Source organism: Triticum aestivum, chromosome 6D, assembly GCF_018294505.1.
Source record: "Triticum aestivum cultivar Chinese Spring chromosome 6D, IWGSC CS RefSeq v2.1, whole genome shotgun sequence".
NCBI classification, from domain to species: domain Eukaryota; kingdom Viridiplantae; phylum Streptophyta; class Magnoliopsida; order Poales; family Poaceae; genus Triticum; species Triticum aestivum.
Genome location: NC_057811.1, coordinates 316,552,765 through 316,567,339, shown reverse-complemented (window position 1 = coordinate 316,567,339; position 14,575 = coordinate 316,552,765).

The window sequence follows — 14,575 nt, the reverse complement described above, 5'->3', positions numbered from 1 at the left end:
ACTACTGCGATTGTGTCCCGGTTTATCCGGATGAGTACCTCAGTAGAGAAAGCCGAAAATTGACTGTCATGATGCGGCGAGAGCTGGTCAACCACTTGATGATTTACTAGAATCTTTTGTGATTCCTTCCGTATCACACGAACGACCGTTCTTCTGGTCACCCATGTAACGCACCGTATTCGGATAACTACGTACATACTAGGGGCTATATCGTAGACCCACCGTCAAACTCCTATGGCTAAGTGAAAGTGTTAAAGCCCTATAGTCGATTGCCTAGTTCGCCGCATTGACACCTCCTTCACGGACCAAGACATTGGGCCAAGAGTGATCAAGTGATTTTCCAAACACCCCCGTATTTTATGCGAGGGGGCTGAAGCCAACGACTGGAAAACTTTCAGATTATACAAAAACGGCCGCACAGGAGGAGCCAAAACTTTTTACGCATAGCCTTAAAATATTATAATATTGTTTTTAACAATTTTAATACATTTCAATCGAATATCATCTCTTTCGAGCACTGACCCTCTATCAAGCGGGCACCCTCTATGACATCCTCGAAATAATGCTCTGGCATGTGATGCTCCTTGCCCTTGGGTGGACTTTTCGCTGCAATATCGGTGCCCTTCATGTTCGCCCAGTACATCTTGACACGGGCAAAGGCCATTTGTGCACCTTCAATGCACGTTGACCGCTTAACGGCATCGATACGCGGCACCGCATCAACTAGTCGCTGCACCAAACCAAAATAACTATTCAGAACCGGATATCTTGTGGAGCTCGGCCCACTAGGCCATCTGTTCTTTCAGCAACAACGGGCGCTTTGGCATGCTGAATTGTGACCAGAAAAGCTTCTCCGTTGCATACCCTTCTTGCGCTTCGTAAAACTGCGCCGCATCGGAGGCACTCTTCGGCAAGTCCAAGAAGGCGTCTGGAGAGCTCCACATTTGATTAAGCGGGGAATACTTCGGATCGCCGAATTTAGCCTATAATAAGAAAGGCTTACCGGCCGCAATCTCCCCAGCTTGCGGGATCTCTTCCCGAGCCGCTCTAGACTCAGATCGTGCTTCTCTCGCCTCTTGTAAGATCTTGTTGAGATCGGCCGCTTTGGCTTTGTTATTCCTCTTGAGGAATTCACACCGGACAGTGGCTTCCTTTAGCTCGCGCGCCATAGTAGACATTCTCTCCTCACACTGGCGCTGAGCAGCCCGTCCGGCTTCTAACTCATCAACTGCCTTCTTGGCAGCCACATTACTCATCCGGGCTTGCTCCTTGGCTCGGGCAAGTTCAGCCCGAAGGGTCTCAACCGCGGCCATCTGCAGATACGCATGTCCCAGAATATAATTCTAGCTTCCTGCTCATGTTATTATACATACATACATACACTGACCACTGCTACCTATTGAGCTTGCGTTGGGTTTTCCCTTGAAGAGGAAAGGGTGATGCAGCAAAGTAGCGTAAGTATTTCCCTCAGTTTTTGAGAACCAAGGTATCAATCCAGTAGGAGACTACACGCAAGTCGCCTCGTACCTACACAAACAAATAAGAACCTTGCAACCAACGCGATAAAGGGGTTGTCAATCCCTTCATGGCCACTTGCAAAAGTGAGATCTGATAGAGATAATAAGATAAATATTTTTGGTATTTTTATGATATAGATTGAAAGTAAAGATTGCAAAGTAATGATAAATTGGAAACTTATATGATGGAAAACAGACCCGGGGGCCATAGCTTTCACTAGTGCCTTCTCTCAAGATAGCATAAGTCTTACGGTGGGTGAACAAATTACTGTCGAGCAATTGATAGAAGAGTGCATAATGATGAGAATATCTAGGCATGATCATGTATATAGGCATCACGTTCGCGACAAGTAGACTGAAACGATTCTGCATCTACTACTATTACTCCACACATCGACCGCTATCCAGCATGCATCTAGAGTATTTAGTTCATAAGAACAGAGTAACGCATTAGGCAAGATGACATGATGTAGAGGGATAAACTCGAGCAATATGATATAAACCCCATCTTTTTATCCTCGATGGCAACAATACAATACGTGCCTTGCTGCCCCTGCTGTCACTGGGAAAGGACACCGCAAGATTGAACCCAAAGCTAAGCACTTCTCCCATTGCAAGAAAGATCAATCTAGTAGGCCAAACCAAACTGATAATTCGAAAAGACTTGCAAAGATAACAAATCATACATAAAAGAATTCAGAGGAGATTCAAATATTGTTCATAGATAATCTTGATCATAAACCCACAATTCATCGGATCTCGACAAACACACCGCAAAAAGAATTACATCGAATAGATCTCCAAGAAGATCGAGGAGAACTTTGTATGAGATCCAAAGAGAGAGAAGAAGCCATCTAGCTAATAACTATGGACCCGAAGGTCTGTGGTAAACTACTCACACATCATCGAAGAGGCTATGGTGTTGATGTAGAAGCCCTCCGTGATCGATTCCCCCTCCAGCGGAGCACTGAAAAAGGCCCCAAGATGGGATCTCACGGGTACAGAAGTTTGCGGCGGTGGAAATAGGGTTTCGTGGTGCTCCTGGATGTTTTCGGGGTATATGGGTATATATAGGAGGAAGAAGTAGGTCGGTGGAGCTGCGAGGGGCCCACGAGGGTGGGGGTGCGCCCAGGGGGCAGGCGCGCCTCCCTGCCTCGTGGCCTCCTCGCTTCTTTCTTGACGTCCACTCCTAGTCCTCTGGATCACGTTTGTTCCAAAAATAACTCTCCCGAAGGTTTCATTCCGTTTGGACTCCGTTTGATATTCCTTTTCTGCAAAACACTGAAATAGGCAAAAAACAACAATTTGCACTGGGCCTTCGGTTAATAGGTTAGTCCCAAAAATAATATAAAAGTGCTTAGTAAAGCCCATTAAACATCCAAAACAGATAATATAATAGCATGGACCAATAAAAAATTATAGATACATTGGAGACGTATCAAGCATCCCCAAGCTTAATTCCTGTTCGTCCTCGAGTAGGTAAATGATAAAAACAGAATTTTTGATGTGGAATGCTACCTAGCATATTTCTCAATGTAGTTCTCTTTTATTGTGGCATGAATGTTCAGATCTGAGAGATTCAAGATAAAAGTTTAATAGTGACATGAAAATAATAATACTTCAAGCATACTAACAAAGCAATCATGTCTTCTCAAAATAACATGGGCAAAGAAAGTTATCCCTACAAAATCATATAGTCTGGCTATGCTCTATCTTCATCACACAAAGTATTTAATCATGCACAACCCCGATGACAAGCCAAGCAATTGTTTCATACTTTTGATGTTCTCAAACTTTTTCAATCTTCACGCAATACATGAGCATGAGCCATGGACATAGCACTATATGTGGAATAGAATGGTGGTTGTGGAGAAGACAAAAAGGAGAAGATAGTCTCACATCAACTAGGCGTATCAACGGGCTATGGAGATGCCCATCAATACATATCAATGTGAGTGAGTAAGGATTGCCATGCAACGGATGCACTAGAGATATAAGTGTATAAAAGCTCCAGGACGAGACCAAGGGGTGAGGGGCTACGTGACCAGTTAGGCTCCTAAGTCGCGATTCTCAGGAGTCCCCCTTGACGCGCAAACAACTTATATGAGAGAGACACGAGTATAGGCTTAGTATTCTACGTCGGCAGGGCCCGGCCACGCGCATACCTCAGCCGCAGTTGGGTCGTGGGGCCACCCTCGGTTGTTTATCACCAGCGCGGAGCATGGCGCTTCCGCACTTGCACGGGCATAGCCGCTCCTCGGAAGTGTCGACGGCCAGCGCGGAACATGGTGCTTCCATTGGTACGTGGGAGGGGACTCCCTACTGCGGAGAGCCCCGGGGGCGTGTACAGCCCCGCCCTGACACGTGGCTTGCGCGGCAGGGCTAGACGAGGTGTGTCTGGGCACTCGTGAGCCAGCGCGGGACTCACGAGGCCCTTCCTCAGGGCGGGTTGCGCCTGGTCTTGGTTTTTGTTTGCTGCGGAGGTCCTGTGAGGTAGTTAGACGACCTGCGCCGAACGAATCTCCTGAGGTTATTGCGTGAGAAGGCCAAGCACCAATGGCCCCAGGAGGTGACGTGAACAGGACCGGCCCGCCAGACAGAGCTCAGTCGTTGGATTTATCGACGCTACAGGGACGGGCCCGAGCACAGATGCCGTGCCTAACCTTTCTCACGCGAAGGGTCCTGAAGAAAGACGATCGGTGCACGACTCCCGTGGTGGGTGACTACCAAGCAGGTGACAGTCATAGGTAGATTAAGAATGGAAAGCAAGCTGGCTCGAGTAAACGCAGGGGAGATACATGCCACTGGGTCAGGCCCGAGCGGCTTGGGGATCATGCAGCCCGAGGGGCGCCCCCAACAAGGTAAGCTAAAGACATAAAAAGGGATACATGCCACAGGGGCGGACCCACGCGGCCTGGGAATGATGCAGCCCTGAGGGCGCTCCCAGCTAAATAAACTTGGAAAATGTCACCTGGTTCTGTTGATGAAGGAATGTTGGGGCAGCTGAAGGTACACGGTGAAGGGGTTGTTCCTCACGAGCCATCGGGACCCTGCGCCTCGGGAGTCTCTGGGGGTCCAGGCGGTTCCTTGAGGACCGTCTCTATCTCCACTAGGACGGCGTGGTGCCTGGCCTCCTGAGTCGCGAGGACGCGCCGCAAGTTGCACTGACAGGCGGATGCCACGCTCGACAGGCCGAATGGCATGCGAACGTAGCTATGCGGTGGGCCCTCACAGCGTTCCACACGCGAAGGCCAGAAGGGCTCCTAATACGCGGCCCTGTTGAGCCCTGGGACGTCGATGCAGATGCGCAGCCCGGCATCCTCGCCTGGATGGGATGCTGCACCAGGCGAGCGGCAATTGCCGCGCATGGCCCTCGTGTCCTGTAGTTCCTAAGTGGTCTTGGTAATGAACTCCTGAGCGCTGGGCGCTCCTCGCCTTGTGTCCTCCTGAGGGAAACGTGCCATGAAGCACGCCTCCAAATGGTGCCCGAGCGCCTCCGTCGTGATGTTGGCAAGGTCCGAGGCCCTCCAGAAGAGAGCCCCCGAGCCTTGCCCGAGAAGGGCGCTGGGGGCGCCTTCCTATGCGATGGAGGGAGGCACCCCAGGTGCAGGCGCCAATCCAGTCGTGGCGCCGCTTGAGGCGCCACTTGCCTGAGGCCCTGTGAGGAGCAGCTGCTTCTTCTTCTTGGGGATGGCCTCGGGAGGGTATTCGCCCTTGCCATCGGGGTCGTCGATTGCTGCAGCTTGGAAGGCACGCTCGAGGGAGCACACCGCATCTCTTTTTTCGCAGGGGACTGTGATAATTCCACCACTTCCATCTTGAGGACGTTGTAGCCGTGATGGGTCACCGCCATGAACTTGGACAAGGCTGGATACCCGAGGATTGCATTGTACGGTAGACGGATGTGGGCGATGTCGAAGTCGATGAGCTCGGTGCGGTAGTTGTCGCGCTGCCCGAAGGTGACTGGGAGTCGGACCTGTCCTATCGGGGTGGTGGAGCCGTCGGTCACTCCTGAGAAAGGCCTGGTAGGCTGAAGCTGATCGTAGGGCACTTGAAGGTTGTCAAACATCTCGACGGACATGATGTTAAGCCCTGCGTCGCCGTCGATGAGAGTCTTGGTGACTTGCACTCGCTGATGACGGGTGAACAGAGCATCGGGAGAGCGCCAGCAGTGGCTGCACACTTGAGCTGGTCTGCTGAGCTGAAGGTAATAGTGCTCTTGGACCACCTGAGCGGCCGTGTGGCCTCGAGGTTGGGGAGCACTGTGTTCACCTCGCGGGCAAACTGCTTGAAGATGTGCTGTGAGGCTGGGGCTTGAGCTTCGCCCAGGATACAAGCGATGGCACGCGGCTCCTGGAAGCCCCCAGCCCCCTCGTCTTGATAGTGGTCGTCGTTCCTTCGTGGTGGTGGCGACAGCGGAGGAAGCCCAGCATTGCCCTGAGGACGGTCCTCGTGAGGTTGATCCCTCCAAGCACCCTCACGAGGCTGATCCTAGCATCGGTCCTCACGAGGCCGGTCGTGCCACTCCTGGTGTGGGCCCCGATCGTCCTAGCGTCCTCCGCCACGTCCTCCTCCTCGGCCGAAGCCTCAGTTGTTTCGCTCGAAGCATCGACCGAAGCATCCATCACGAATGGACGTGAGCTCCTGACAGTCGTTGGTGTTGTTACTGTGCACGTTGTGGAAGGCGCGGAACGGTCGACTGCTCTTGGATGACTCAGGCTGGTCCATGCCGCGCTTCATGTCCGGCTCTGCCGCGAGTACGGCTTCTCCATTACGCTTCACATCCTTGGCCTTGGCTTTCTTCTCCTCTAGGTCGGCAGCCGGGAGCTCGAGAAGGGAAAGGCGCCCTTCCTCAGCCCTTGTGCACTTTGTCGCCAGGTTGAACAGTTCCAGGGATGTGCACAACTCTTCGTGGATGGCGAGCTCCCCTTCATCTTGACGTCGCGAACACCATCGGAGAACGCAGAGATGATGGCCTGGTCCGTCACCTTAGGGATCTTTAGATGAACGTTGTTGAAGTGTTGGATGTACTTCTGGAGGGTCTCCCCTGGTTGTTGCTTGACGCGGCGCAGGTCACCCGCGGCCGGAGGGCGGTCGCGAGTGCCCTACAAGTTCGCGATGAAGCGGTCGCGCATCTCGCTCCAGGAGGAGATGGAGCCCGGAGGCAGGTTCAGGAGCCACGAGCGTGCGCCATCCTTGAGAGCCATGGGGAACTAGTTCGCCATGACTTTCTCGACGCCGTTGGCTGCCTCGATGCTCAGCTCGTAGAGCTGTAGGAACTCCGCGGGGTCAGTGAGGGAGTCATGGACTAAGGGGTCCTCGGGCGTCCGGCCTGTTAGCCATGGGCCGGACTGATGGCCTGTGAAGATACGAAGACCGAAGAGTGCACCCGTGTCCGGATGGGACTCTCCTTGGCGTGGAAGGCAAGCTTAGCGACCGAATATTTAGATTCCTTTGTATGTAATTGGCTCGATGTAACCCTAGATCTCTCCGGTGACTATATAAACCGGAGAGTGTAGTCCGGATGGGAGAGAATGATTATCATAGTCATAAAAGCTAGGCCTCTAGGGTTTAGCCATTACGATCTCGTGGTAGATCAACTCTTGTAACATTCATATTCATCAAGATCAATCAAGCAGGAAGTAGGGTATTACCTCCATAGAGAGGGCCCGAACCTGGGTAAACATCGTGTCCCCTGTCTCCTGTTACCATCGACCTTAGACGCACAGTTCGGGACCCCCTACCCGAGATCCGCCGGTTTTGACACCAACATTGGTGCTTTCATTGAGAGTTCCACTGTGCCGTCGGCAAAGGGTCTGATGGCCCCTTCGATCGTCCGTAATGACGTTGTCCAGGGAGAAACCTTCCTCCCCGGACAGATATTTGTATTCGGCGGCTTCGTACTGCGGGCCAATTCGCTTGGCCATCTGGAGCAGATCGACAGCCACGCCCCTGGCTATCAGGTCAGATTCGGAAGCTTGAGCTATGTCGCGGATGTCCGTAGGGATTCGATCTCTGATAGATTGGAGACCGCGGCAACCGCTCCCCTTCGCCCCGATAAGCATGGCTTAAACCTGTCATCGGGCCGCATCCAGGAGATAGCTCCTGTAACAGCTCCGGCCTTAGATCTAGAGCAGATCGAGTCATCCGAAGATGGGAAGCTCAACCCCATCACGGAGGCTGCCGATTCCGCGGCGTTGGAGCCGCACACAGATTCTACTTCATATGATATCTACATCAACGGAACCCCGGACTCTTCTCCGGCAATAAGTTCCGAACCCCGCGAGTCCGCGGATACCGAACTCGATCGGTTATCGATCTTCAAGTTCAGCGCCGCAGACGTCTTTCAACACTCACCTTTGGCCGATGTGCTGAACTATTTCAGGAACCTGTCCTTGGCAGGGAATTCACAGCCGAACTATGTCCGGTTCGGGCAAGGGGCTGAGGAGGGAGAATTTTGCTTCCCGCCCACCACCCACTTCATAGCCACCGTCGATGACTTAACCGACGTGCTTGACTACGGCTCCGAAGACATCGACGGTATGAACGACGATGCCGATCAGGAGCAGGGCCAGGACCCGCCATTTACTGGACGTTGGACGGCCACTTCCTCATACGATGTCTACATGGTAGACACGCCGAAAAATAACAACAGTGATGACAGGGAAAGTTCAGCAAAGGAGGACCCCCCCTAAAACACAGCCAAAGCACCGGCGTCAGCGGCGCTGCTCTAAATCCCGCCGCACGAGACAATAACACTTCGGATGGCGCCGAAGGAACAGAAGAACCCAATGAGCAAACTGTCGAACAAGACAATCGGGAGCTAGGGAAAGTCAACCCTGACGAACAGGCCACAGAAGAAAACTCGGAGGACGATAGTTACCATCCGCCCTCCGAAGAAGAGACAATCCTTGGCAACGAAGACTTCATCGTGCCTGAGGACCCTCTGCAGCAAGAGCGCTTTAAGCTTCAACTCATAGCCAGTTCAAGGAGCCTGAAGAAGAAACAGCAGCAGCTTCAAGCTGAACAAGATCTGCTCGTCGACAGATGGACTGATTACCTGACAGCGGAAGAATACGGCCTCAAGCGCCCAGCCAAGAGCTACCCAAAATGCAAATTGCTACCTCAGTTTGATGAGGAGGCACCGGAGAAACCCATACCTCCCTTGCGCAATACGGAGAGACCATCACGAAGTTGAAACGGTGCGGCGGACCGACCACCCCGCGGTAGGGACAAAATGACAACTCAAGCCGAGCAGCAGCCTGCCCCACCGCCCCGTAAAAATAGAGACAGAACAACTCGAGATCACATGTATGACCTCCGGCAGACCCTGGACAGTAGAGCAGGACATACAAGATCGATCTACGGATCACGAGGACATGCCTTGAGACACGAGACGGCTACCTATTCGGACGTGACAAACCTCACCCCGCCCGAGCCGAATGCCGCAGACAGACTCCATCAGAGCTACGTCGCGACGCGGCCCGATATAGAGGCGCCGCACACCCTCTCTGCTTCACAGATGAAGTACTGGATCATGTATTCCCCGAGGAATTTAAGCCCGTCAATATTGAATCATATGACGGCACAACCGATCCCGCAGTATGGATCGAGGATTTTATTCTCCATATCCACATGGCTCACAGAGATGATCTCCACGCCATCAAATACCTCCCACTAAAGCTCAAAGGGCCAGCTCGGCACTGGCTTAACAGCCTGCCTGAAAATTCTATTGGCAGCTAGGAGGACTTGGAAGAAGCCTTCCTCGACAACTTCCAAGGTACATATGTCCGGCCACCAGACGCCGATGACTTAAGCCATATAGTTCAACAACCTGGAGAATCAGCCAGGAAGTTTTGGACTAGGTTCCTAACAAAAAAGAACCAAATCATCGACTGTCCGGATGCCGAAGCCCTAGCAGCCTTTAAACATAGCATCCATGACGAATGGCTCACCCGCCACCTCGGCCAAGAAAAGCCAAAATCTATGGCAGCCCTTACGGCACTCATGACCCGCTTTTGTGCGGGAGAGGACAGTTGGATAGCCCGCAGCAAAAACACAGCGAGCGAGGCAGGCCCCCCTGAGATCAAGAGTAGCAATAGCAAGCCCCGACGCAACAAACACAAACGCCGAGGTAACGGTGACAACACCGATGACACTATAGTTCACACCGGATTCAGCGGCTCCAAGTCCGGTCAGCGGAAAAGGCCATATCGAGGAAACAACCAGGGACCATCTAGCATGGACCGCATACTCGACCGTCCGTGCCAAATCCATGGCACATACACAAGCTAGCCAACCACACTGTGACACCCAAGTTTTTAATTGGATTTTTCAAAGATTTTTACTTGACTTGAGGGAGGTGATTTAAATTTTTCTTCAAAAGAACCCTCCCTTTCAAATTTTTTTTATGGCAAAAATTTTATTTGGATTCACCCAAGACCTGTCTTTGGTCTTGGAGGTTCTTGCTGTTCATTTGGACTCAAGACAAAATGCTTTTCACTTGGGAAAATGCCTTTTGAAAACCTCTTTGAAATTTGCACTATGGCTTTTGGAATAATCCTTTACCACTTTCAACAATTCCTTCTTGCCATGGCCTTAGTGCAAATCCTCTCTCCTAACCCTTCCCTCATCTTTGGATCATGTTTGGCATCTAATCCAGCAAGTTGAACCTCCCCTATGTTTATCTTTCCATTTAAATCTTATTCAAATAAATTTCTGTCTTCTATTCTATCCATTGGAGATTTGCAAAGGAACTCTACTTTTTGTTTTGATTTTTGCCCCCAAACCAACTCTCCTTCCTAGTCCTTTGAACCCTCAACCAAGATCCATGAAGAACCACTGGCCTTCAGTTCAAATTTTTCAAACTACACTTGTTGCAAGTTTGGACCAGATTTGTCAAATTTGGTGAAATTCATTCAAAACTTTCTCCAAAAATTCCAAGTAAAATCAGGCAGCCTCTGGGTGCATTGAGTGGTCACCTCACCAAGTTACAGCCCCAAAAAAAATTATCTCATAGCCAAATCTTTCTGTCGAACACCTGCAGTGCATGGTCATTATCAAGTTCAGAAAATTCAGAGAACAGTTCAGTGGCTTACTGTCGTTTTCTTCAGAGATGGTTGTCGATCTCGCCAGTGCCACTGTGTCGCCTTGCTCCTCGTCCCCTCCCCCTTGTTCCTGCACCGCACGAACGCCTGGCACCTTGCGGACATCGGCGACGAGCTGTAGAAGGTGCGCCGCCCCGTGACCGACGCCAGCGGCGGCTTTGCGGCCGCCAGCGGGAGGCACGGCGCTGACGGCGCCACCCAGCGCCGCCCAAGCCACTGGAGCTCGCCGTGTGGTCTTCCACTCCCCCGAACACGCTGCCGCTCTCGCCGTGAACCGCAGGGCGCGGAGCGCGCTCTCTGCCGCCGTCGAGCCCGTGCGGCCATCTCACCGTGGACCGACGCCATTACGCCAAGACCAACTCCGTTTAGCTGTGGAATGACACCAGTAACCTCCACTGATGCTGCCTGGCCACTCAAACCTCCTGCCAATCCACTGCATCGCCGTAATCGCTCGCCGGAGATTCTCCGTTCACGGCCACCCCGTCGATCCGCCTATAAATAGAGGCCCCGAGCTTCAACTCGAGCACCCACCATCCCTGCACTCCACCTAGAGCACGCCTAGCCACTGGAAGAGCCCCGAGGAGGTCTCCTTCCTCGACTCCGGCCGCCGCGACCCGCCACGGGATCCAGCTCGATTCGCCCCCGTGTGTGCACCTCCGCCTCCCTTCTCTTGCCAGTAGCTTCACTATGCATCTCTCCTTCTGACCCGCGCTTCAATTCGAACTTTGCAGCCCTCCACCGGAGTTCTCCACCCTCACCCGAGCCGCCGTCCGCCGGAGATAGTGTCGCCGTCGACGTGGTGCTCCCCGTTGGTCGAGTCCACCACCCACCGACGCGGAAGAACACGCTGAAGCTCTTGGTACCCTCCGATCCTCCTAACTCGCCGTGGTTCGACGCCGGCGTCCACCGCAGTCTTCGGGCGCCGGCGAGCTTTTCAAACCTGACATGTGGACCCCGCATGTCAGCCTCTCTTCTATTCTTTCGCGAACCGTTTTCTGTTGGCGCCTTCGGGCAACTACGCTTTCCCTCTTGCGTTTGCGCATTTCTAGTCAAACCGTTTTCTGTTTTCTAAGTTAAAACCCTGGAACTTTTCTGTTTCATTACAGATAAGTCCCTGGACAGAAACCTTTATAACTTTTTAATAAATAGGGACTTTTGAGTGATTTTTTTTCTGACAATCTTCAAATTTTGTCTAGTTTTTTATGGGATTTATTTGAAAAATATTTGGAGAAGTTTCTGTGCACCCATTAGTTTTCACGTTAGTACCCGTTTTTCGTGATTGCCGTAGGTTCCGGAAGAGGTGACGGAGCCGCGAACTTCGCCGAGCTAGACTCCGACTTCTCCGAACCAGGCAAGCATGTTTTGAACATTTGATATGGCAGGTGTTTACATGTTTGCTTGAAAGTTTGTGCGTGGCATATGAGTGTCGGTAAATACCTCGTTGCTTGTAAGGCAACTACCCGCGTGTTCCAAAGTTGCGATGATCTCTGATGAAAGATGGCCTAATCATGTGGTGACATGAAGGGCAGCAAGGTGGTACTGTTGTAGCATACCAGCCTTGCGTCATCCGACTTTCTCCGACGTTAACGTGGACGGAGTCACGTTATCGTTCTTTTCCCCGCATGTTCCAAAGTTGCGATGATCTCTGATGAGAGATGGCCTAATCATGTGGTGACATGAAGGGCAGAAAGGTGGTACTGTTGTAGCATACCAGCCTTGCGTCATCTGACTTTCTCCGACGTTAACGTGGACAGAGTCACGTTATCGTTCTTTCCCCCTTCCGTGCTACCACATGTTTCATTTGCCAGGATGCGGTTTAGTAAGTTGGTAACCTCTTTCCGTGTACACACCAAACAGAGATGCCGGGATGATGGTACCTTGGCCCAGGATTAAAGCCAGTCATCCGGTCAGGGGGCATGGGTGTTTCTGGTTAGGATCGAGAGGGGGGACACCCCCTTAGAGCGCGCGTATAGAAATTTGATCCCATGCTACGCGAGGTTTTAGCCTCCCCGTCTCAAGGTTTTTCTTGAACGTTGCCAAGGGTGATCCCTGGCTTCGGAAGGTTGAATTGGGTGTGTACTGGTTAGACGTGTTTCTTCCAAAACACCGTAGACCGAACTAGTCCCTGTGACTACTGAAATCCGTTGGCTGTGGTTCAGTACAAACTCTGCAGAGTCAATTCCTCCCAAGTCATCGTATCCATGATCAAGTAGCGAAATCAGTATATCCATATCTATCCGCGTGAAAAACTTGTCCCCGGTGAACAAGCTCAAGTGGTAAATCCAGTTAAATTATTATTCCTGTGGATGGACTAAATTTATATCCGTCTCGTACTTGTGATAATTTATGTTCCCGAACTATTGTATTATTGAGCTACAATATAAGCCCTTTATGTGACGTCGCGCAGACGTCCGACTGTGGCATGTTCATCTTTTATTTTCTGTTACAAGCCCTTTATGTGATGTCGCTCAGACGTCCGACTGTGGCATTATTATTATTCTTGCATTTTCCTCTCGAGGAGTCTTTCAGACACTCGTTTGGCACCAGTATTATTATTCACGCAGTTTCCTCTCGAGGAGTCATTCAGACACTCGTTTGGCACCAGTATTATTATTCTCGCAGTTTCCTCTCGAGGAGTCATTCAGACACTCGTTTGGCACCAGTATTATTATTCTCGCAGTTTCCTCTCGAGGAGTCATTCAGACCCTCGTTTGGCACCAGTATTACTATTCCGCAGTTTCCGCTCGAGGCGTCATTCAGACCCTCGCTTGGCACCCAGTATTTATTATCTCTATGTCTGAACGCACTGTATAAATTGTTCATATGCTTCATGTTTACATTTGTTATATCTTATGTCCGAACTGTCTTGCGAGTACTTTCATAGTACTCACCTGGCTTGTTGATTTGGCCAGATGTTGACGAAGGCGATCTCTTGGATGAAGAGTTTGATAGCGCGTCCGACGCCTAGAGGAGTCCCAGTCAGTCCTGCGCGATCCCGGATATTGGTCACTTGTATTTTATACGCTTCCGCCACCCGCAATAAGTCTCCTCGAGCCTCACTCCGACGCTCGCAGAGCTGTAGTCTTCAGGAGTCATATCACTCGCTTTGCGGTGATATTTCCACCACCGTTATTATCGTGAGTTAGTAGTATGCCACCCTATCCGCCGTCTTGTTTTATCGGCGTGCATGTAATAAATTGTTGGGCAGTCTCCGCTCAACCTTGTATTATATTTAGTACTCCTGGTATTTCTCTTCTGTGACCAAGATATTGTCTACCAGTGAGAAGGAATTCTTCCTTACTGGTCCGTAAAAGGGACTGGTCTCTCAATAATTATTTTATTGAAAAACCGGTCGTGACAAGCTTGGTATCAGAGCCAGGCTGACTGTTGGAAGCCACCAGGTGCGAACGCTAATCGGTTATTAGCGTCTTTTGTGCCTTTTCAGCATTTTGCAATTGTAGCTATTTTCTGTTGGTCATCATAAATTTATGACATGACTACTCAGAATTTTTGCCTACTTTTGTAGATGGCTGGCAGTAGCTGTGAGAATCGAGTGTTCACGAACGTGCCCGAGGGGTTTGTCAAGCTCCTCGTCTCCATCACCAAGCTCGCGATCGGGCCGGCAGCTCGCCCGGAGTTCACACTCTACCAGCACAAGCTCAGCGACGACGTGTCTATGCACCAAGCTGTGGTGCAATTCAAGGGAGGATGCTCTACAGCTCGCCACTTCCGTTTTGTGGGAAGAGCCATGCCTACGGAGAGGCATGCCATGCAGATGGCTGCCCGTGAGGCGATAGCTCGCCTTCGGGACATCCTTCCTACGATGAAGACTCGTCGCTACCGCTACCTCCCATGCCATGTGCCATACACTAGTCACTATGCATTCGCCTGCCATCGGGGAGAGTGAGATGAAGCCATCGAGATGGTTGTGGAGTATCTCAAGGCTCTGGA